Genomic DNA, 22,366 nt, shown 5'->3' on the forward strand with positions numbered 1-22,366 from the left:
TAAAGCCCTCGACCCACTTCTAGGTCCAGAGGAGTCTGACAAGTCCAGTAAGCAACAGGGCAGCCTGTTCCCAAGAGGTGAGAGAGAAAGGATCCTTATAGAGATCACAAGGGAGGGGAGACCACAGGGGGAAACCCCTGCCTTGGGCTGGACAGAGCCTGGCATCACAACCCCAAAGCCAAGGACTTCTCTCCTCTACCACCCTGTCCAGAGTCACTAGCTGGTGTTTCTCATTACCACTGAAAACATTCAGTCCCAGATGAATATGTGTAAGAGGAGTTTAGCCAGCTGGGTTGAAAACCTTCTAATTCTATTACCATACTTCCCCTAGACCACTCACTCTATCTGGATCTTAGAGTAATCCATCAAAATATATTCACTGATAAACCACTGACCAGTTTTCAAAGTGAGTTCACATCTCCTTTCCCATTTACTCCCATGATGAATGGGCAGTATAGCATTCTCCGTTTTACAGAGAAGAAAACTCAAACTGGGGGAGACTAATTTACTCTGATCAACTCCCGTCATTCTGGCCCAGGGTTCTTTTCACCACACTGATCATTGGAGCCTTTTTTCAATGGTTAAATTGTATGTCTCCATGAGAGATGAAATATGCAGACTTGGCCTCTATAATGACATTAATGCCTTTTACAAACATTTACTGATTCTAGAAGAAATATAATACAATTATGGTAAATGTCAATACAAATTTGTAAGTGCATCTCTACTTAGAACTTTTTGACAAGAGTTTATGGGGGAAAAGTCCATATAATCAAATGAAAATGACAGAATAAAACTCTAAATACAGGATAGAAAACAGCAAAGATTAGTCAGTTTGCCTGTTTCAGAGGAAGCTCAGAAGAGCAAGGAACCCGGTTTGCTTCTACCGAAGTTTAATCCACCGAACAACCTAACTGAAGAAACACCTTCTCCTAAAGCATTTTACTTTCCCCATCAACCAAATAAAGTCTACCAGTTGAAGGAGGCCACAGACTTCAATTATGCACCTATAAGAAACCTGACTGGAGATTAACTGAGAAACACTAGGAATGACCCGGCAGCAATTCATGGACATTTAACCTTGCTGACATTCCTTTTCCTTTTCCTCTGTGGGCTGTTCACAGAATTTGCATAAGTGGAGAGTTGCATACACATAATGGGCAAGGTGCACTGGTCCCATTATAGTGGATTCTACCCAACCACTGATTCCTCTCATCCCTGTCCAGGTAACATTTCCCCACTGTTCACTATATTCAGGAGAAAGACAGATGTATAGAAACATGTGTAAAGATGTAAAATGCACTCAGGAAGCTCATAATCTAGAGCAGCAGGTACCTAGCCAGGACTAATCCTCCACTTCCTCCGGGGACATCCCCCAATAACTGGAGGTGTTTGTGGTAGACATAACTGTGGGGGTGCTACTGGCATGTAGTGGGTAGAGCCAGGGAATGCTGCTACACAAGCTATAATGCACAGGACAGCCCCTCAACAAAGAATTATCCAGCCCAAATGTCAGTGGCGCTAAGGTTGAGAAACCCTGACCTAAAGGGTAAGATGAGACATAGAAAGAAGTATAACACAGGGTTGAGTATGGCATGAGCAGTAATAGAGACAAACATGAAATGCTATCAGGNTATCATTATTTAGCTTTATGTTCTATGGCACAGACTGCTAAATTGTGTTTTTCTTTTCCTAGGGAATAATACACTCCATTTTCTAGCCTCTTTGTAGCTAGGGTGCCCACGTGACTGAGTTCTTGCCAATGGAATGTGAGCACCCAAGAAGCTTGCTACTTCCAGGTTAGCTCTGAAACACGGAATGCACTGCTCCGTGCTCTGTCATCTTCCTGCAAGTTGGAACACAAACGGGCCTGTGATCCAGCATCGATCATTCAGACCAGGGAGAGCCCTAGAAGCATGAGTCAAAGTAGTGCACAAACTAGTTTCCATCAATGAAGAGATAAGTACAGAAACTGCAAATAAGCACTTAGAAATGCTTCCAGTAATTTGACATGGTGTGAAATACAAGTGCATGATCCATGGAGTATAAACTGGAAGTGTGGGTCTTTGGCACACTGGAAATAAAGAAAACCAGTCTGTTAACAATGAGAGTTTGAGAAGCGCTGCCCTTGCGGATGGTGGAGAAACAAGATGTAAGGAACCCTTTGAACCTGAACCCCTCCTCTCAGGACTGCTAACAAGAGAAAAAGAAACTTCTGTTTTCTTCAAGTCACTGTGTTTGGGGACCTCTTTGCCTAGGAAGCCTGTAGCTCTAGGTGAAGGTGTTGGAAAGAAACAGGACGTGAGCGTGTATTGGCCGCTCCACGCAGCTTTCAGCAAGGCATAGCAAGACAGAGATGGGCTCAGGAGAGAATTGGTTGTAAGTCTGTAAGCAAAGGTGGAAAAGGATAGACAGCAACCAGACGCTGGGGGCCTTGGAAAATAAGTGCTTCTGTAACTACAGAGAGCAGAAAATAGAGGCTCACCATCTTTCAAACGCCTCTCAGTAAGAAGTTGCAGTGGAACCATGAAAGACAAGCCTATAGTCAAGATCAGAGGAACGGTGTACCTTCCCACCCAAAGCATTCGTTTAGAGGCCCTGAAGGCAGAGGCCACTAAAGAGGAAGAGGGAGGTGGGCCAAGCCCAGCAGCTGGGAAGTAAGGCATGCTCAAGAACTTGGTCCAGAGCAGAATTTAGATGTGGTCATTGGCAAGTGGAATGAACTGGAAGCAAACAGACCAGAAAGAAATCTATGAACTTTTTAAAGACTTACATTGCCATGGAAGCCGCCCACACCTTAGCCTGGAGAGGCCCATGTTCATTCTCCCTCCAAGGAGCACACACTTTCCAACACCCATTTCAGATATCACCCCAGAGGGTAACGGACAAGGAGGAACTCACCAGAGGATAGAGTCAAAGTCAGGGCCCCTGGGAGGCCTCTCCTTAAGGTCGGAAGCAGGGACCAACCACAGGGACTGACCAGACCCTGAAGACTGACTCCACAGCCAGGACAGGGAGGTTGGAATCATTCCTGCTCAGCAGGGCTTCTTCANCCCCAATTCCCCAATTAAAAAAAAAAGGATGTAAATTTACTTAAAGGTTTCTGATACATACTATCGAACTGCTGTTGAGACAGACTGTAGTTCTAATGCTACTAGTAGCATATGAGAGGTGAATAGAAGATATTAATCTAGTGAAATTTAATTTAAATATCAAAGAAGAAAATTCAGCTTTCAATAGTTTTGAAAATATATAGAAATTCAAGACAAACAATCCAAGAACCACATGAGAAATTTTAATAATGTAATTATTATGTGTCCTTTAACTAATGAAAAATAATGTATTTTATTTTGCTATATGTTCTAGATAGCTAAGAGAAACACATTTCTAATTTAAAATATTATCCTTGATTAACTCATCAGCAATATCAAGAATAATATGTCAGAAAGATGTTGGAATTACTATACTACCAAAAATATTTTAATTTTCCTAACTTCCTTTTGAAGAGTTCTTAACATTTTAGTTTTGGTTCATAAATTTGGTTGAATTTGTAATTATATGATGCCCTAAAACCTCACTGATTTTTACTTCAAAAATATTCAAATTCAACTTTCCCCCATCAAAACCAAAATGGCACATTTTTAGACATATTTAAACAAATCTGTCCTGAGATTGAGAAGTAGTTTGTCTTACAAAGTTAAGAAACCACAGAAAAACCATGATTAACCAGAACGTCCCCAAGCAGCTCCCTACCTCTCAGTCTCGAATCCGACTTTTGAGAGAAACAGACAATAAGAGCAAAGAAAGGTCATACAGGGAATTGGTGAAAAAGATTCCACAGGGTAGAATATTAGGCTTCCATTGAAAATCACATTTACCATGAAGTTGTGGTAATGTGAGAAAAAGAATATGCCATTATTTTAATTATGAATAATTATATATGTGTGTATACATATACATATATTTATATACATATATAAACATGTGTTATGTCTTGACTATTTTTAAAAGATACAGGAAAAAAATCTCAAAGCGTAAAATTAAGAAGGGTCGAAGTATGGGTCATTTTTTTAAATTCCAGTTTTTTTTCTATTTCCACATTTTCTGTAATAAATAAAGACTTTTAACAGCATAGGGAATAGAGTCATTGAAATTGTAACAGCTATATACGATGTCAGAGGGGGAGGGGGTTATCACTTTGTGAGCGGTGTAAATGTCTAACTAGTACATTGTTTTGTACACCTGAAACTAATAATAATGCATTTTTTAAAATAAAAATAAAAAAATAAGTCACACAGAAAAAGTAAAAAAAAAAGTAAATGCTAGTTTACAAATTCTGTCTTTGTTTACAAATTTTGCCTGCAAATAGAATGCAGAGCACACATTCTACGTAATGTAGCCTACCTTTCTTTGACACCTACAGTTCTGAAAAGTCAAAATTAGTGTTCAAAGGAAAAGCCTCAAGGATTTGCTTATGTTCACTGTTACTACTCTCACCAGCAAAGCACACTTTAGAGTTTTTCAATGATAATAGAAATAAAATGGTTTTCTACTTAAAACTTCATGTAACCATAAAATTGTATATGCTGACAACTAACCAAATCAGGACATCATTTTCCCCAGCTCTCCTAGAAATCATTTCCTAATGCAGTCACCCCAAAATGAATAACTGGAAGTTTTGTGAATTAACACTTTTTATTTTTTTCTCCTCTGCCATAGGCTGCCACGCTTGTTGACAGTCCCCAGGACATATGAACTACAGATCACCATATTTTCTTAGCTGGAAATTACCAAAAACTGTGGTGAGTTTATAACAAATGATCGATTTATCATCTTTTGACTGCTCTCAAACTTTAGAATATGATTCTGTGATCATAGTCTTAAACATCCCCTTCACAGAGATACCTTCTCTAACCAATCCAAAGTAACCCCACACACCTGAAACTATAAAACTCCTAAAAGAAAATATAGGCAGTAAACTCTTTGACTTTATTCTTAGCAATATCTTTTTGGATACATCTCCTCTGGCAAGGGCAACAAAAGAAAAAAATAATCAAATGGGACTACATCAAACTAAAAAGTTTTTGTACAGAGAAGGAAACGNAAAACTTTTAAAATGTATATACTATTTCTATCTTTGCTTTCTTTCCATTCCCATCTTCTCTCTTCCTTTGCCTTCTTTGTTTCTTCCCTCTCCAGGATTCAGGGATAAGCATGGGGCTGAGAATACAATATGAGATGGAGTTGCATAGAGGCTTGGGCTGTGGTTGGGAAGCCACACAGAGTAGCGAGCTGGAGGGAATGGAGGTTAATAACAAAGCTGCAAAGACCGATGGGCTAGCAGGCCTGGCAGCCAAGGACAAGGGGCAGTGGGAAGGAAGATGGGCAAAGAAGAGATAGGATGGTCTTTGTGGTAGGGGGAAGAGCTACTTTGAGCAAATAAGTAAAAATATTAAAGATAATGGGAGTCAAGTTTCTAATTACCAGAGAAGATACGTACAAAGAAATAAAGGGAAGAGAACAGGATGATCCCTGGGTATTGGATTGGAATTGAAGGTATTAGTATGAACACATGATTTTATAATATGGAGGAGCTTAATGTAGAGAAATTTATAAATGTATATGTTTATATACATGTATTTCCTAGCTCTGTACTCTCAGAGATCTAAAGCAAATGACACCCCAGTAACAAGGAGCACATCCATTGGCCATATCTTGGTTTCTAAATGCCTTTCTCTACCAAAAGAGAGGATTAAGTCAGGGAACGCATAAGGAGAGCCTGGAATATCATGTGGTGCCAGAAGTGATGTCAAAAGGACACAGGAACCACCTCAAAGGGATTCCCACTGGCCAAACAAGGGACAAATTGAGCATCAAAATAAATAGAAATAGTAACAGATTTCAACATTCTGGATATAAAAGGGCTCCACGAATACTTCCTAATATAAATTAATAAACACTTGAGGGAAAATAAAAGTTTTTCCTTACAGTAGAATGCCAGACAATAAATGTAGGAGTGATAGACATAAAGAATCACCATTTGGCAGCCTTCATAGAGGTGGCTGATTCAGGCAGAAGTCATCAATAACTAATAAGACTGTAGGTAGAGGTTTAATAAAGAGGCTATTAGCATTACCTTAGAATACTTCCCTACAAACACCAATAAATTTCAAAGGGAAAAATGATAAATTTAAGGTGGGGAGCGCTCATGGACACCAACATAGCCAGGTGACCAAGGCCAATATTTCAGTGGTGGGACAGGTTGACATTTTGTACCGTTTTCTAAAGTGACATGCTGAGAAGAGCAGGGTATGTATTCCTGCCAAGAACACATAACCTGAGTCTGGTTCTGAAGAAATGCCTGCTAGACTCAGGCTGAGTCATCCTGCAGGATGTAAGACCTGTACTCTAAGACCTGTACAACTGCAAGGATTTTTAGGAACAGGGAACGTCTGAGGAGCCATTTCAGAAGAAACATGACAAATAAATTTAACATCGATCCTAGATCAAACAGAAAAATAAAAGACATCTGGGAGACAAATAATGAAATTGGAATGGGCTCTGTGGATTGGACCATAGTGTTGTACCAATGCCAATTTCCTGAGTTTTGGTGCAATGATTAATTTTACTTGTCAACTTGACTGGGTTACAGGATACCCAGACAGCTGGTAAAACATTATCTGGGTGTGTCTGTGATGATGTTTCTGGAAGAGATTAGCACCTGAATCAGTAGACTGAGTAAAGAAGACCACCCTCACCAATGTGAGTGGGCATCATGTGATATATTGAGGGCCTGAATCAAACAAAAAGGCAGAAGGGGGAATTTGCCCTGTTGCTTGAGCTGCAGCATGTATTTTCTCCTGCTCTTGGACATCAGTGCTTCTGGTTCTCAGGCCTTCAGACTGAACTATAGCACCAGCTTTCCAGGTTCTCCAGCTTGCAGATGACAGAGACTTCCTGGCCTCTGTGATTCCATGAGCTAATTCCTATAATAAAGATCCTCATATACCGAGGGTGCCAAAACAATGTATACACATGACTTGTATTCATCTTTTGTTATTGGTATATATTAAGTATTACAATTTTAATAGATTTTTCCTTTCTTAAAATGTGTATTGTTGTTTTGGCACCCTCTGTGTATATATATATATATATATATATATATATATATATATATGCCCAATTGGTCAGGGCACACCAAANCACAAAGATATAAAAGGCATCCAGATCAGAAAGGAAAAAGTAAAACTACATCTGTTCACAGACAACATGATCTTATATGCAGAAAACCCTGAAGACTGAACAAAAAAAACCTGTTAGAACTAATAAATGAATTCAGTATACAACAGTTTCAGGATATAAAATTAACATACAAAAATCAGTTGCCTTTCTATACACTAACAAAAATAATCCAAAAAGGAAATTAAGAAAATCCTATATACAGCAGTATCAAAAAAAAACAAACAAAAAAACAAAACCTAGGAATAAATTTAACCAAGGAGGTGAATTGTACACTGAAAACGACAAAACATAGGTGAAAGAAATTTTAAGAGACACAAATAAATGGAAAGACATACTGTGTTCATGGATTAGAAGACTTAACATTATTAAAATGTTCATACTACCCAAAGTTATTTACAGCTTCAGAGCAATCCCTATCAAAATCCCAAGGCATTTTTTATAGAAATAGAAAAAAAATCTAAAATTCATATAGAACCACAAAGGATCCCAAATAGTCATACAATTTGGAGAAAGAAGAACAAAGTTGGAGGTCTCACACTTCCTGATTTCTAAACATATTACAAATCCACAGTGATCAAAACAGTATGGTACTGGCATAATGACAGACATATAGACCAATGGAACAAAATAGAGAGCCCAGAAATAAATCCACGCATATACAGTCAACTTATCGTCAGCAAAAGTGTCAAGAATATACAATAGGCAAAAGGAAGTTTCTTCAACAAATGGTGTTGGAGAAACTGGATATATATACGCAAAAGAGCATGGCCTCTGGAGATAGCTAGACTGAGTTTGAAGCCTTGCTTACCATCAAGTGAGTTAACTTCTCTGTGCCTTAATGTCCTCATCTATAAAATGGGGTAATAACAGTACCTTCTTCCTAAGGCTGTTGGGAGACTTAAATAAGGTGCTTAGAATAGNCTCTTAGCAGTTCACACCAGCTGCCAGCTGCTCACGCTGGCTGCCAGCCACACACAGTAGCTTATGGCAGCCCACTGCAGCAGGGGCTGCAGCCTATGCTGTCGCCGGCGACTCACTACAGCCCAGCTCCAGATTGAGCTGTTGTTCACCATCTTAGCTGTAGAGGGCGCAGCATCACTGGCCCTCATGTGGGACCTGAAATGGGGCCCTGCTGCTCAGAGCTGGCATCCCAAGCCAGCTCTTAACCAACCGCTCCACTCGGCCGGCCCAGAAATCCCCAGCTTTTAAGGTTCTTATAAATTCTGCAATCCAATACCACATCCAGAATCAGATTAAGCAGATCAAATATCAATTTGAAGTAGTACAAATGAGAAATATATCTCAGAGAGTAGTCTTTCTAATTTATATTTTAATGGCATAATAATACTTTTAAATGAATTAGACACATGCCTTTCTGCCATAGCAAATAGAAGATAAGGACATCACTTTACATGCTTAAAATAAACAAACTGGGAATGGTCTCAAGAGACAAATGGTTCTAGTGCTTTTCAAGTACAAGGAAGAGGGACTCAATTTTAATAATGACAAAATAAAAATGACTACCTTTTGAAGACATTCACCAATATTTATTGTAATATCAGATAACTCCATACAGGCCAATATATCTATACTATCATCATTTTCCCAAATTAAACATATATACACAATAATTTTAATAGCTCCATAATATTCCAGCATATGAATAAATATGCCACTTTACTTAACTAATCCCTAAATGCTGGACATTTAGGTTGTTTCCAATATTTTGCTTTTATAAACAAGGCTACATTCTTGTGCATTAATCTTTACATACTTAGCCAATTATTTCCTTAAGATTAATCCATAGGTTTTAATTTGATGAAGNTATATATATATATATATATATATATATATATATATATGCCCAATTGGTTCTATTTCTTTGGAGAACCCTAACTAATCCAAATGCCATGGGGATATAGAATAAGATTATACTTATTTTCTCTTGCTAGATCTACATGACAATTTAGTCCAGGGAGAAAGCTCCCATTTGAAGGATTTATCTATTAAAAATCAACCAGGGCAGGAGGCAACTAATACAATGATATTCTATACCTGATCCCTTGCTTTGGTCTTTAATAACTGGTTATTCCAAATGATTCTGAGGGTTAACTTGGGATTTCTAGCTCTCCTTGGAGAATGAATGTCTCTCCGACTCCACAGCCCACCTTTGACTTACCTGGTCTGAATTTACCTTAGGGCAGCTCCAGAATTTCTGTAGAGAAGGGGCTTTGGGGCAGCCTAAGTAAAAGGGGGCCCTAGGGGCTTTGTCTTCAAGCTGCATTTACAAAGCAGCACACTATTTTTATTTAGATTGCATGTTTGTTTGGAGGGCCTTTGGGTAAGCTGGTAGTACTTATGGAGGGGTTAAAGTGCCCTCCAACCCCACCGTGCCACCTGCCAAGCCAACCCGTGATGATACCACTGAACGTACTGATGGCTGAGTCAAGGCCAGGGCTAGTAAAACCTACAGCCTAAAGTCCCAGGGAACAATGAAGACGTAGGACTAACTGATGAGTAACTAGGAAGGCTGACGAACATCTTTTGGAAAGGGTGGGGCAGGCTGTACTGGGCAGGTAGTTTTCCAGGGTGACACCCAATCTAGCCCAGCCAGAGTTTTATGAATGATTCACATCTGAGGAGAAGCATGGTCCACCGTGGCAGAACAGCGTCAGAGTCACAGGCAGAGGAGGAGTTCAAGGCAGTAGGGGAGATAGGACAAGAAACTCAGGGTCAGGTGCTGCAGAGGCCAGGCCAGGTGATGAAGAGGAATGAGGAGGAGGACATCAGACTGGGGAGTAAAGAGGAGGTAGGTACAACCCAGGAAGTCAGGACCTTCTTCTCACTGGGCACTATTCACCTGACTCACCAGGAAGCTCAGGCAGACAGCAACACGCATCTTTCAGAACAAATGAAATTATTAGCTTAACTGTTTGGGGTGGGGGATGCTTTGAGCCAGCTTAGTATTCTGCAGAGTGAACCTTAAAGATCCAAGTTAACAGGAAAGCACAGGGCAGCGCGGGTGTAGGGGGCTCCACTTCAATGTCTGAGGACTGCCAGCACCTGTCCTCCCTGACACATGGGTTGGTTAGTTAGCTCTTTGCTTTTGCCCACTAAGACCTGAGACGAGCAGACAGTACAGGTGATTCTAAGGGGGAATTGAAGCTTCCTTGGAACTTTGCCCTGTACCCTCGATCATGCAGTGTTAGGTAATCTCAGTTCTGAAATTTATCTTCCTTTTGTATTTGTCATGGAGCAGTTTCTCAACGTTTGGCAGGATTTCCTTCTTGAATCCTCATTTGACATCAGAGAGTGGGAGAGAGGCATGTGGAGGGACTGCAGTAATGTCCACTTAGCACACCCAACACTCACATGCAGATCCAAGCACCCCCAGAGAGCCTGCCTGGGGTGTCTGTCCCACATCTGAGGCCCTGCCTTTTTAATGCCAATGTTTATACATGGAATTAAATTTCACATATGCGACTTAATGGGACCCAACAATAAACTATGCAGGTAGGAAGAAAAGCAAACATTACTATCCCCATCTTGTAAATGAGAAAGCTGATTCAAGGATGACAAGCGATTTATTTAAGGATACAAGAACTCACAAAAGTGGGGCTGGTTAGCAACTAAAGCTACTCCCACTGCCTCTCTAACCCATTGTAAAAGTATAAAGTATCAGGGCTTCTGGAGACACCTCCCCGACCCCTCACCTGCACCTCTCCCATCCATAGCAGGACTAAGTTCCAGGGACTCCTCCATATACACATAGAATCCAGGACGAGGGACAAAGGACCGGCAAGGCCAGAGAGGAGGTGGCTGAGTACCTGCAGGAGGGATGATGGAGGGAAGAGCAAAGGGCCATGACCAGGAAGGGGGTACACAGGTAAGGAACATGGGCGGAACATCTCAAAGTCGCCGACAGCTTGGGGATCTATCTTTGCCCTCTCGCTGGAACCATATACATTTGCGCCCACATTTCCAGAAATGTCAATACTTTAATGTGTATCTAGAAGGAAGAGAAGGCAACTTGCATTTAAGGAGTACTTCCTGTATATCAAAGACACTGCTAAGTGCTTTTCTCTTTTAATCTTGGAAGCTGGATATAATCTCCAGTTTTGCAGACAAGGAAATGAAGGCTTAGAGGAGCGAAGCACTGTATCTGGGGTCACAACGCCTGGCCTGGAACAAAGGCTGGTCTGACTGCAAAGCCCTGCTCTTCTCCTTCTACCGTGATTCATGATGCCCTGGGCCTGCGCTCTGCCATTTAGAAGCTTGCAATCAGACTTAACCACTCTGCTGGGTATAATCACAGGCCAGGACACATTTTGAACTAATGAATACTCCCAGGAAAGTGGCTAATGGGTAATTTGAGTTATAGTAATTCCTGTTTGAGTTACAGTGATTTCCCCTTGCCCCACCCCAAAGAAATAAGAGGCTGGGCTTAAGTTATGGTGGATTTCTGCTCTTCAGCAGGAAGATGGAAAACCTGGGAGAGAAGCAGCCAGCCTTAGGTGTGTGTGCATGACTTTGAGAGAGTGTGCCTTGGTTGCTGCCTGGCCACAACGCTGTGTGTGCATTTGTTCCTGTGTGTGTGTGTGTGTGTGTGTGTGTGTGTGTGTGTGTTGGAAAAAAATGAGAATGAACATGTTATAGACTCTCCAACAGGTTCTCATGAACGTACATGAAAAACAATCACATATTTTATTGTTTTCATTTCAGTCTTCATTCATAGAAAACATATACAGATCTGTTCTATCCAACATCTTGTAAAACAGTTAGATATCTAAAATACATAGATCTAATCTAATAGAAAGAGTCTGGTAACAGCTGTTTTATGCATTTGTCAGATTTAGAAAAGAGGATAAGCCATTTGTAGTTAAAGCTACAAAGTTTTGAATTCTAAAGACAAGAAGAAGAAGAAGAAAAGAAAAATGTGCCCAAATGATCTATCTTCCTAGTTATATCACAGTGACAATCGATATAAGTTATGCCCATATGGTTAGATGCCCAGAAACGGGGTCATGATACTGGGTCCATACCGTCTCAAGGCACAAAAGACTCTGGAAGCTTATCTCAAATGCATAAGCCTCACTGGCAGGGTTTGCTTGCTGGTCTTTTCAGAATAGCCCAGTTTGTTTAGACAAGCATGGTGTTAACAGAGTCAAGGTTGTGTGTTTCTAACTGTATCACATCTGGTTGGGGGGGGGGAAAGGAAAATTCTACTCACTACACTCAGACCACACAAAAGTGGATCCAGTGTCTCATAGGAAACAGGGTTAGCAATTATTGATAGTTCACTAGAAAACTCAACAACTTTCCTTAGCAATACAAAAGTCCATGTATTAATAAAATGCCCTGCAGTGCATGGAATAATAACCTGTAAAGGTATCATCTGGTTGTGGCTGACATTTATTCTCCAAATACATAAAAAACAAGTAGGAACCATGAGAAACTATGCAGCCCATAATTTCTAAAGTCAACATTCCAAGACCAGGTAATCAAAGGAGTGAGGCGGGGAATGTGTTACAATGACAACAAACTACCGGGGAAACATTTGGTGGAAATTACTGACAAAAAAAATTGACCTACAAATGCTTTTGAGGGCCGTTTTAATGATTACCTGAATAAGACTAAATTGTTTCCAATATTCACAGTCACTCCTCAAATTACATGCTTGAGAAATTTCTAAGCAATTTTGGGTAGTCTCAACTTGCTGAAGGAAAGCAATAAAGTAACACTGCTACAGAACAAAGCACTTTTGTCTGTGGCGGGGACAGTCACAAAGCACAACCCCTCAACAGTGTTACCACTTAATAACTATTTCCCGAATTTGCAGATGCTTTGCATGGTTCGAGCTGTTCCCTGACACACCACCGTAGCAGGAATAACTGGACGCTGAAAAGTGTTACATCCTTAGGCTCCGCGGGACAACCACCCTTCCCCACGCACGGCGGCGGTAAGATCAGGTTTGGCAAAGAAGCACCTGCGCAAAAGCTGAGCGGAGCCTCCCCGCGCGCCCCGCGCTCCCCGCGCTCCCCGCGCGCCCTGTGCCCAGCCTACCAGCCCACAGCAGGGGCGGACACAACGCGGCTTTGACATTCCGATTGCTTTTTAACTCCTAGAAAAGAAGTGGAAAAGGGCAAAAATGTGCCACACACCTCCCGGAGAGTCCTGTCCCAGGTGCTTGGAGTGTATTTGGGACCCGGGCCCGACGTCAGGTAACCCTGATCAGCTGGGCCCGGCGGAGGCCCTTGCGCGCTGGCCTCCCCACGCGCACCCCGTCTGGCCGCGGCTCTGGGAATCGTCCCCGCACCCGGCACCCCACTCACCGCTCACACTTGCCCGCGCCGCCGAGCCCGGGAGCGGGATCCCCTGCGGCTGCCGCATGCCCTCGGGCCGTGCGCGACGGGGCGACCAGGTGCCGGGCTACAGCCGGGCACTAGAAGCAGCGGAGGACACGGCTGGCGGCCGGGGCGCGCCTCCTTTCGTGCAGCCGGTGCGACGCGCCCGGAGCCCAAAGAAAGTTTGGCGGAGCAGAGGGTGGCGCCGAGGGGGGCGGAGGGGCCGCTTCCCGGCTCTGCCCCGCCCTGCCCTGCCCGTGGCTGCAGACCGTTCCCACGGGAGAGCGCCCCCCACCGGCGAGGCACGGATCGGGCTCTACTGCAGATGCTCTGCTGCCTGGGACTGGTCCCAGGAGGCTGGCTGGCCTCGATGAGGAGACTGAGATCACTAAAAGACCGCTATCATCCACAGGCTTTACAGAGCCATACTTCAGAGCTCCGTATTAAAGCCCTGTCCCTCTGTCTCTCTCTCCTCACTCAGTGGAAACAGATTTGTTTGAAGAGGCTGCGGAGAAGTGCAGCCCACACCCACCCATCCCTAACCCCCAGAGAAAGCAGGTTCACTTCCAAGCCAAAAGCTTGTTCCAAAACTCGAACCTCAAATCTACCCAAGGGTGCAGGCAACCCCCTCCCCCACACACACTCCCCAGATTCCAAGGGTGGCCACGTTTATCTTACCTGGGGCCTTTGCTAGGCAGACGCCTTTTCATTGAAACAGGAAACAAAAAAAATAAAGTTCTTGTGAAAGGCTTCTTGACCTCCTTGGGGTAAATAAATAGTCCTGGATATTTTGTGTTTTCAAAGCTGAAATATAAAGCTGACCCACCTTTGGTAAAGAAGATGAAAAGTAAAACAATGTCATGAAGACTTTATTCTCCCTGAACTCTGCAAAGCAAAAAACAAGGTCACAGACATGCTAAACGTCCCGCCTTCCTGGTGATCCTACAAGAGGGAAATACTGCAATGTAAGGTCCTTCCTATTCATGTTTCAAAGCCTTGGGAACCACTCAGAACATGTGCTCAGGTAGCTTCCCTTTGCCATTCGTTCGTTCATTCATTCATTGCTCATTTCAACGTCAATATTGGACCCTTCCGTATGCCAACTAGGAACCATATCCCAGGAAACAAACTGAACGATAACTTGCCCCTTACCATCAAAGAAATTCTGCTCTTTCTGGAGATCATGTTTTAATAATGTTTCATTCCTTATGCAATGGACCTCGTTCCATAGGCCATGACAGCCTTGTGTGCCTCGCACATTCACAGCAATGTGGCTAAATTTTGATCAACATGTGCAAATTATTGTTGCTTCACCTGGGTGTTCAGAGAATTACTGTGGTGCCTTACAGATGAACTTTGTAGAGAGGGCTACAACTTGCAAAGCCAGAGCTAAAGATTAAAGAGCCTGTTTACCAGAACAAGCAAAAACCTTGCAGATGATATATGAAAAGGAGGTGAGGGGAGTGAACAGATCAACGCCAACAGCACATTGATGGAGGGCAATGTGATGAACACAAAAATTCTCAACCACCAGCACTTAGCAAATGCTCCACTCAACAAATGTGTCCTATGTTGAGTGAGTAAGTTGTAGGCTGGACTGGGAGCTGTAAACACCAGTTAGAGCTGACTTTTGCTGGAAAAATTTATTCCAAGTTCCAAACAACTTATTAGCAAAGGCACTTTGGAAACACATTATGTTGTAACTTGGGAACTTCCTGAACTTGAGCATTGCAAAGCAGCACAGGGAGTCTGTAAGGCCAGATGTGATTACCGTTAACATACGAATCCTAAAAAAAAAGGAGAAAGGAGAAGGGGGTATGGTGAGCTGTGCTGCAAAAAGAAAAAGATATTCTAGCTAGACGTTTTTTAACAAATGTGGGTCAGATCTGAGCAGAAGGCAAGGAAGTGATCTAGGAAAGAGACGCAGAGGAGAGAGGGCAGGGAGAGCATCCAGCTTATAGACCTACAGGTGGGGACAGGGCAAAAGGGATAAGAGACAAAGGGACAAGCACAAATAAAGGTGTGGTCCCAAATCCTAGCTTTTAGAAAGAAGCTCAAGGATAATCCACCAGAACCTTCTTTAAGTCCTTTCAGGGTCCGTGGCATCTCACTTCTCTACCAAATAATTTTTATTAGTAAAACCAAATTAATAATAACATAAAAATGGTAAACACAAAGCCCAAGGGTACATTTGCCTTAAAGATCACTGGCTGGAAAGTCATTTAAAACTTTTTAAACAAACATTTGCAGATCAGCTTCCTGTATACAAAGTGATATGCTTTGTGTTCCTAGAGACACAGAGATTTACACCATTGTTTCTGTAAGGGGAAAAAAGGGGCTTTCCACAGTGCTTGACGGAAAGGAATGGTGATGGCCTTGGAGAACCTGTGTCAGCCAACATTTTACTTTGCAGGGAATAAATGCTGCAAAATAAATAAGTAAACAAATTAAAACACTCCCACCTCCTGCCACAGTGAAAAGTAATGTGGGACCTGGGCAAGACCTCTTCCTTTCTGGATTTATGGAAAGAGGCCTATGTTCCTCCATCCCCAACTTGGCTTGGACCTCAGAGCATATGGCAGGAATTCATAGATTTTGTGTTCTTAACTTTGGGAGGCATCTGAACTGAATCTCTGTTACATTTTGTTCATCTGTAGTAATTAGAAATGAGGATGCCTACAGCAGGTGAAGACTATGAGAAAGGGGAATGGCAGCTATTAAGTAAGAATGTAAGTGGTACCTGAAATAACACTTAGCTAGTTAGCTAGACAGCTCTAAGAAAAGGCTGAGCAAAAGGTTAACTCTATAGAAACCAAAGGTAATGAGAAATGGCATAAGCCAAGTGATGGCCCTGTAGAGTATCTCTTAACTGCATGTAACTTCAAGTGGAAAGCAACAGGAAGTCACAGAAAGAGTCAACAAATACTAAAAATAAATTAATTAATTTTAAAAAATCAAAATAAACTTAATTTCCTTTCAATTGAGCAAACCATCTTACATGATGTACACTCAAAAATATTTCTTAGATATTCATCCCATCACTACTTAATTCTGCATAGTTTTGTGCTTGAGAAAAGTGACCAATTTTGAAAATAAAAGTCATGATGAGAATCTTGTTCTACCAGATATGAAAATTCATTATAAAACCATAACAGCTAGGGTGCTCCAGGACCCAGATTTGTGCCTGTCATCCAGGCATAATTCCCTTGCAGACGCATCCCAATTTGGTTGATAAATTTTATGGTGAATTTAATTCTTAATTAAGACAATGTGACACTGGTGCAAAACTAGAGAGACAAAACATTAGACCACAAATGCTATCCCATATACAGATCGTAGTAAGTATAAAAATGTCTATATTTTAAGAAGTCAGCATCTTAACTCAGTAGAAAAGGTAAGGCTTATTCAGCCAGTGGCCCTGATACAATTCATTGACTTTTGGGAAGAAATAAGGTTAGATGCTTACCAAAGTAATTTTCATATGCATTAAAGAGTTAATTTGTTAAAAAGGAGAAAGAGCCATAAAACAATTAAAAGAAAATTAAGATTAATATTTACTTCATGTTAAGTCTGGGGTGAACATTTTTAAATGTAAGAGCAATGGAAGAAATCACAGAAAATATTAACTAACTTCACTGCATGCAAATTAGATACTTCTGCACATAATAAAAAATAATCCTGTAAATTTAAATCAAAACTTCAAAATTAATTAAATTAAAAAAGTAAATTAATTAAATTAGGAAACTATTTGCAACATATGATAGATAAAAGATGAACACCCTTCATATGTTACATATTGAGTTGTGTAGAGAACTTTTAATAATTAAGAGATTAACGTCAAAATTGAAAACTAAAACAAGTATATGACAATTAGCAAAAGAAGAAATACAAATGACCAACAATATATGAAAATAAATGTCAAATGATCTAATAGTAAAATAATGTAAATTAAAATGAGATACCACTTGTCACCTATCAAATTGGCAAAGTTTTTGATTCTAGAAATTCTCCAAATTGACTAAGGTTTAAGGGAAATGGGTAACTTCATGGGATGCTAGTGATAATACACACTGGTAAAACTTTTCTGGTGGACAATTTGCAGTATCACATATTTCATTCATTCTCAGGAATAAATTTTTTTTTACATGTTATCTCTAAATTGAGATGTGTATTATGATCACTGTCAGCCAGGCAACAGTTGTGATTTAGTTGTCACTGCCTGCCCATTTGCACCTAATTTTGAAGAATGGATGTCAGCTGTTGGAAGAAAATCCTAGAGCAAAAACAGCACTTTTTTTTTTTTTTAATGCTGCATCCAAATGCTCCTGGTGGCACCCAGGCCAAGCACCACACAGTCAAAAAGTGACTCCAAAGAATAGAAGTGAATACCTTAGCCAGGGTTTTTGTTTCTCCTTTATGAATATACAAGAATAAAATGTAAGCTAATTGTATGTTGAACTAAGTCCAGGAAACTCTTTCAATAATCATAAAATAAAAGGTATACGTGACAAGAAAGCATTATGTTTAATTGGCATTGTATCCTTTCTTAGTGTTACATGAAATAATGGTATACCTTACAATTTATGAGATCTGGGGTATAGTGTACTGTGATATATCAAGAACCTTAAAAACGTTCATACCATTTGAGCCAGTAAATTCACATCTAGAAAGTTATCTGTAAGATGCCATGAGAGGCACATATAGATTTTAATACAAATATCAACATTTCAGTATTATTTATACAACTGAAACATTAAAAACAACCTATGTGTCAAACCTAAAAATCCAACAGGGAATTGATCAAATAAATTATCCTGCATCTATAGAATTCAATATTATGCAGCCTTAACAATCATGTCTTTGAAGAATATATAATGACATAGGAACATATTCATCATTTCATATTAAATTTTTATAAAAAGCAGAATATAAAATTATACAACTAAATCTGTTTCCCTTTTATAAACATGTATTTATTTGGATGAAACAAAAAATACTTAAATAAGTACCCCTAAATAATAACTGTGGTTATTATGAGAAGGTGGAATTATGCATATTTTTATTTTGCATATATTCTTCCAAATTTTTCAAAATTTTCTTCAATGAACATGTACAACATTTATAACCCAAATTTTCTAAAAATAATATTTTAAATGGTGAGCTCCTATGAATGGTCATGTGGATCACATGACTTTTCAAACATAAATAATTACAGATAAAGAAAAACATTATCAGTCAAATTGAGATTTGAGGGTTTGTTCAGTTTTATATGGTCCAAGAAACCACAATCCAAGTTTAGAGGGTTAATGTCCAGTTTTTCCTTATTTTCTGCTTGACTCATTTTCATGTGAATTCATTTGAATATTGAGTTCTCACACCTGTTAGCTTGGCTAGTGAGCTACTACTGGGCAAATATTTGTATTTCTCAAAGGAAAGGTCCTAAGCAAAATCTAGGAATCCAGAACTGTAAATTCCTGAACAAAAATTCTTTACAATGAGTCTTAGAGATAATGGGATGGGAAATGGTAAGCGGGCACCACTAAGGAGAACATCCTTTAGATATTCACTCAGGATAACAATGTTTTAAATCTCTCCTCTCCCAGGCAGACTGTTTTAGCAACCATTTCTCTTTCTTTACAACTGTAATAAAATTTCATTTGGAGGCAATTGAGGTTTTCTCTTACTACCTTTCCTTATTTTCTGTCTCTGACCCCTCAGCATTCATTGTTTCTGGGAGCATTTAATAAAGGAGGACACAAAACAAACAACAAATCTTTAAGAGAAATAAACCTGAAAGAATAAAAGAAATCAGTTCCCAGCTCCTGGGTTCCTAAATAGATTCTCTTCGACTCATAACAGAGAGAAAAAATTTATCTAAACACTAACGTTTATGGTTGGCAAAAGGTGGGTTCTCATGAGCTTCAATGGGCGAAACAACCAAAGAAGCTGAATATAAACTTTATTTTCTCACAAACAATCAACTAGAAGAAAACAGATGAAGAACGAGACCACCCTCTCTGTAGAGGAGAGAAGTTTTCCTGACTGGGGAGAAGAATCTGAGCTGGAGTAGAAGCAACAACCACGAGCATGAGGTTTCTGACCTCTTACCACTCCTCAGGCTGTTCCTAGAGAAACATGGGCCCTCCCTTAAGCTAGAAACTCAAGAATAGTGTGGTAGATTGTATTATTTAAAAAGCTGACCCTTCCTCCGGAAGAATTCTATTTCTCTGCTTATCCGTTTGGCCACTAAAGTGTGAGCTGTACTAGGCAGCACTCTGTCCTCTTTCTTCTACCAGACAGAGGCAGCCATCAGCCTGGGTCCAGGAGGAAACAGGGCATGGAGCAGCACCAAGGCTGGCCCAAGAATGACATGCAAGTGAGGATTAAGCCTTTGTCCCTTCTAAACCACTGAAATTTGGGGAGCATTTGTCACCACAGTGTAACCTAGTTTATTCTGTCTAACACAAATAGAGTATGTGGATGTAAGAAACGCCCACACCTGTAGATAGTTCTTATAAGAGTTTATTTGAGCCACACTAATAACGTATGCCAGTGAGCAGGATCTCAAGTGCTTCTGAGAATAACAGTTTAGCAGCTTCTTTTATGCATTTGAAATTAGGGAGGGAACATAAGGAACATGGAGATGGGAGAAAGCAAGGTGTGGATTGGATTACAGCATAGTTAACAAGATTATGTGCTCTCTGGAGGGTGGTTCCAGCTTGAGGGTGTGTTAACCTAGATGCACAGAAGCAATGGACAGGGCTTGCTGAAGGCAAAGATCAACCTATTACTAAAGAAGATATATACCTGGGGCATGACTACTCACCATGACCTGCCCAGTTAGGAATTTATAATCAGATCACCCTGTGAGTAAAGTTCCATAGAACTCCCCTCCCCCCCCTTTTTTTTTCATCCACAAGTACTATACCCAGCTGTCCATCTGAGACTTGGATAAGAAATATGCATGTATCTGTGCTCCATGCCATGGTGATATGAGAACAGCAATACTGAAGTGGTGACATGACATAGCTAGACATAGGAGGAACTGAATCCTGTTTTCTATGGGCCCCAGAGTGATGAGAACAGCCCTCATGTAAGTTCTTTATGGAAAAGTACCTAAAGGGAAATTTTGGCAGTGGATGCAGCAGGAACAGAGACCAGCATAATTAGGAGGGGGAGTTACTTCTCAGAAGGATGTAGTGAACCAGGTGTGTATTACCCACCCCAACTCCTGAACACTATAAAGTCCATCCATTCAGAACTTAGATCTCACAACAGGGAGAAAATGTAAGGACAGAAGCCTAAGTATGCACATCAAACAACCAAGACTGCTGAATTTGCCCAAGTTTACCTGGAAAGTAACACGATTAAATTCTCTGTCAGCGATAGAAATAGGAGGTTCAAAATTGAATTTAGGTCCACGTTTAGAAAAATGGTTATATGTTTGCCTGCAAAGTTGGCAGCCTGAGGAATTTATGCATACTACAAAAAGATACCTTCAGAGAGTTAGTATAGAGGTGGCACATAGTCAACAGTGTGGGGCGCTGAGGGTCCACTCAGGCAAAGCTGAAGCCTTGTGTGGACGATAATAACACCTTATATAATAATTGGCTGACTTCCCCCTAAACTGACTAGCTATGACTAGATATTTACCTTGCCTGAGGCAGCCACCAAGAACCTGCTACTAGCAACACTTTCAGCTGCACAAATATTTATTCTGGTAAAGCTGATAAAGAAAAAGAAACTAGTTGTAAATAAATCTTGTTAAAATAATCTGCATTCTATGCATTAAACTTTTTTCCTTGTTTTGCAAAAGAAAGCTGTAATATGACACTAACATTCTCATCTCTAGGATTGATTTTTTTTTCCCATTGGATTTGATGGATACCGGCCAGATTAATATTTAATGACTTTTGTATTTTGAATAATATATACAATAGACTAAGACACAAATGCAGTATACAAACAATCTGGGCTGTTAACTTTTAATCCATGTAAAACAGAAGGTTGATTCATTTAAAATGGAAGATCAAGAGCTGAGAAGTTTTTAGTCTTCTTTTTAATGTACTAAAGTTTGAAACCAAAAAATAGAATATAAAATAAAATATGATTCTCTAATTTTATGAAAGAAGCACATCATAATAATTATATCACATAATTTTATACTTAGCTTTGCAAGCTTTAGTACATACTTTACTTACAAGCAAGAAAACATGTCATGATAAATTATCTTGCAGTAATAGAAGATTTTCTATGAGGATCAAATCTTAGTTTCCTTTTAATTACTGGGACATGCTTACTTTGATTATGTTGTTGTAATGGGAACAGATCTTGTGGACTCAAATAACAATGAGGAGGAAAGTATAACTATTAGTAAAAAGAATGGCCCGTGTGTGTAAGAATAGCATACAAGTAAAAAGTTATAAAAACAAAAAGGATAAAAGTAAGACATGTTATAGGACTGTATCATCGAAGATTGTATGAATTAAAGTAACTATGACTGCTAAGATTTGCTGTTGTGTTCAAAAACTTGAATATGCTCTATCATATTTACTAGTTATACAAAATTGGCCAGTTTTACTCAGTCTCTACCACTATAAATGGAATAAAGTTACCTACCTCCAAATGAAGCAAAAATTAAAAAGAGATAATATACTAGTAATTTTAAAAATCAGTTTATTACTAGAAAAAAAATTAGGGTTATTTCATAACGAGACGAGCCAACTCATCAGATAACAGTTGTTCAACATATATGAAATAAAATGTAACAGAACTAAAGG

The 22,366-nt window shown here is 40.1% G+C and overlaps 1 protein-coding gene across 1 annotated transcript in view; it reads right to left on the minus strand.

The window, feature by feature from the left end:
* LPAR3 (lysophosphatidic acid receptor 3) overlaps positions 1–13,772 on the minus strand; it is a 102,956-nt gene extending 89,184 nt beyond the window's left edge. The window contains exon 1 of the mRNA XM_019626411.1: positions 13,575–13,772. The gene's annotated coding sequence lies outside the window, so the exon portion shown is untranslated. The remainder of the gene's footprint in view (positions 1–13,574) is intronic.
* Positions 13,773–22,366: the final 8,594 nt, after the last annotated feature.

The sequence above is a fragment of the Hipposideros armiger genome, unplaced genomic scaffold, assembly GCF_001890085.2.
Source record: "Hipposideros armiger isolate ML-2016 unplaced genomic scaffold, ASM189008v1 scaffold_675, whole genome shotgun sequence".
Taxonomy (NCBI): domain Eukaryota; kingdom Metazoa; phylum Chordata; class Mammalia; order Chiroptera; family Hipposideridae; genus Hipposideros; species Hipposideros armiger.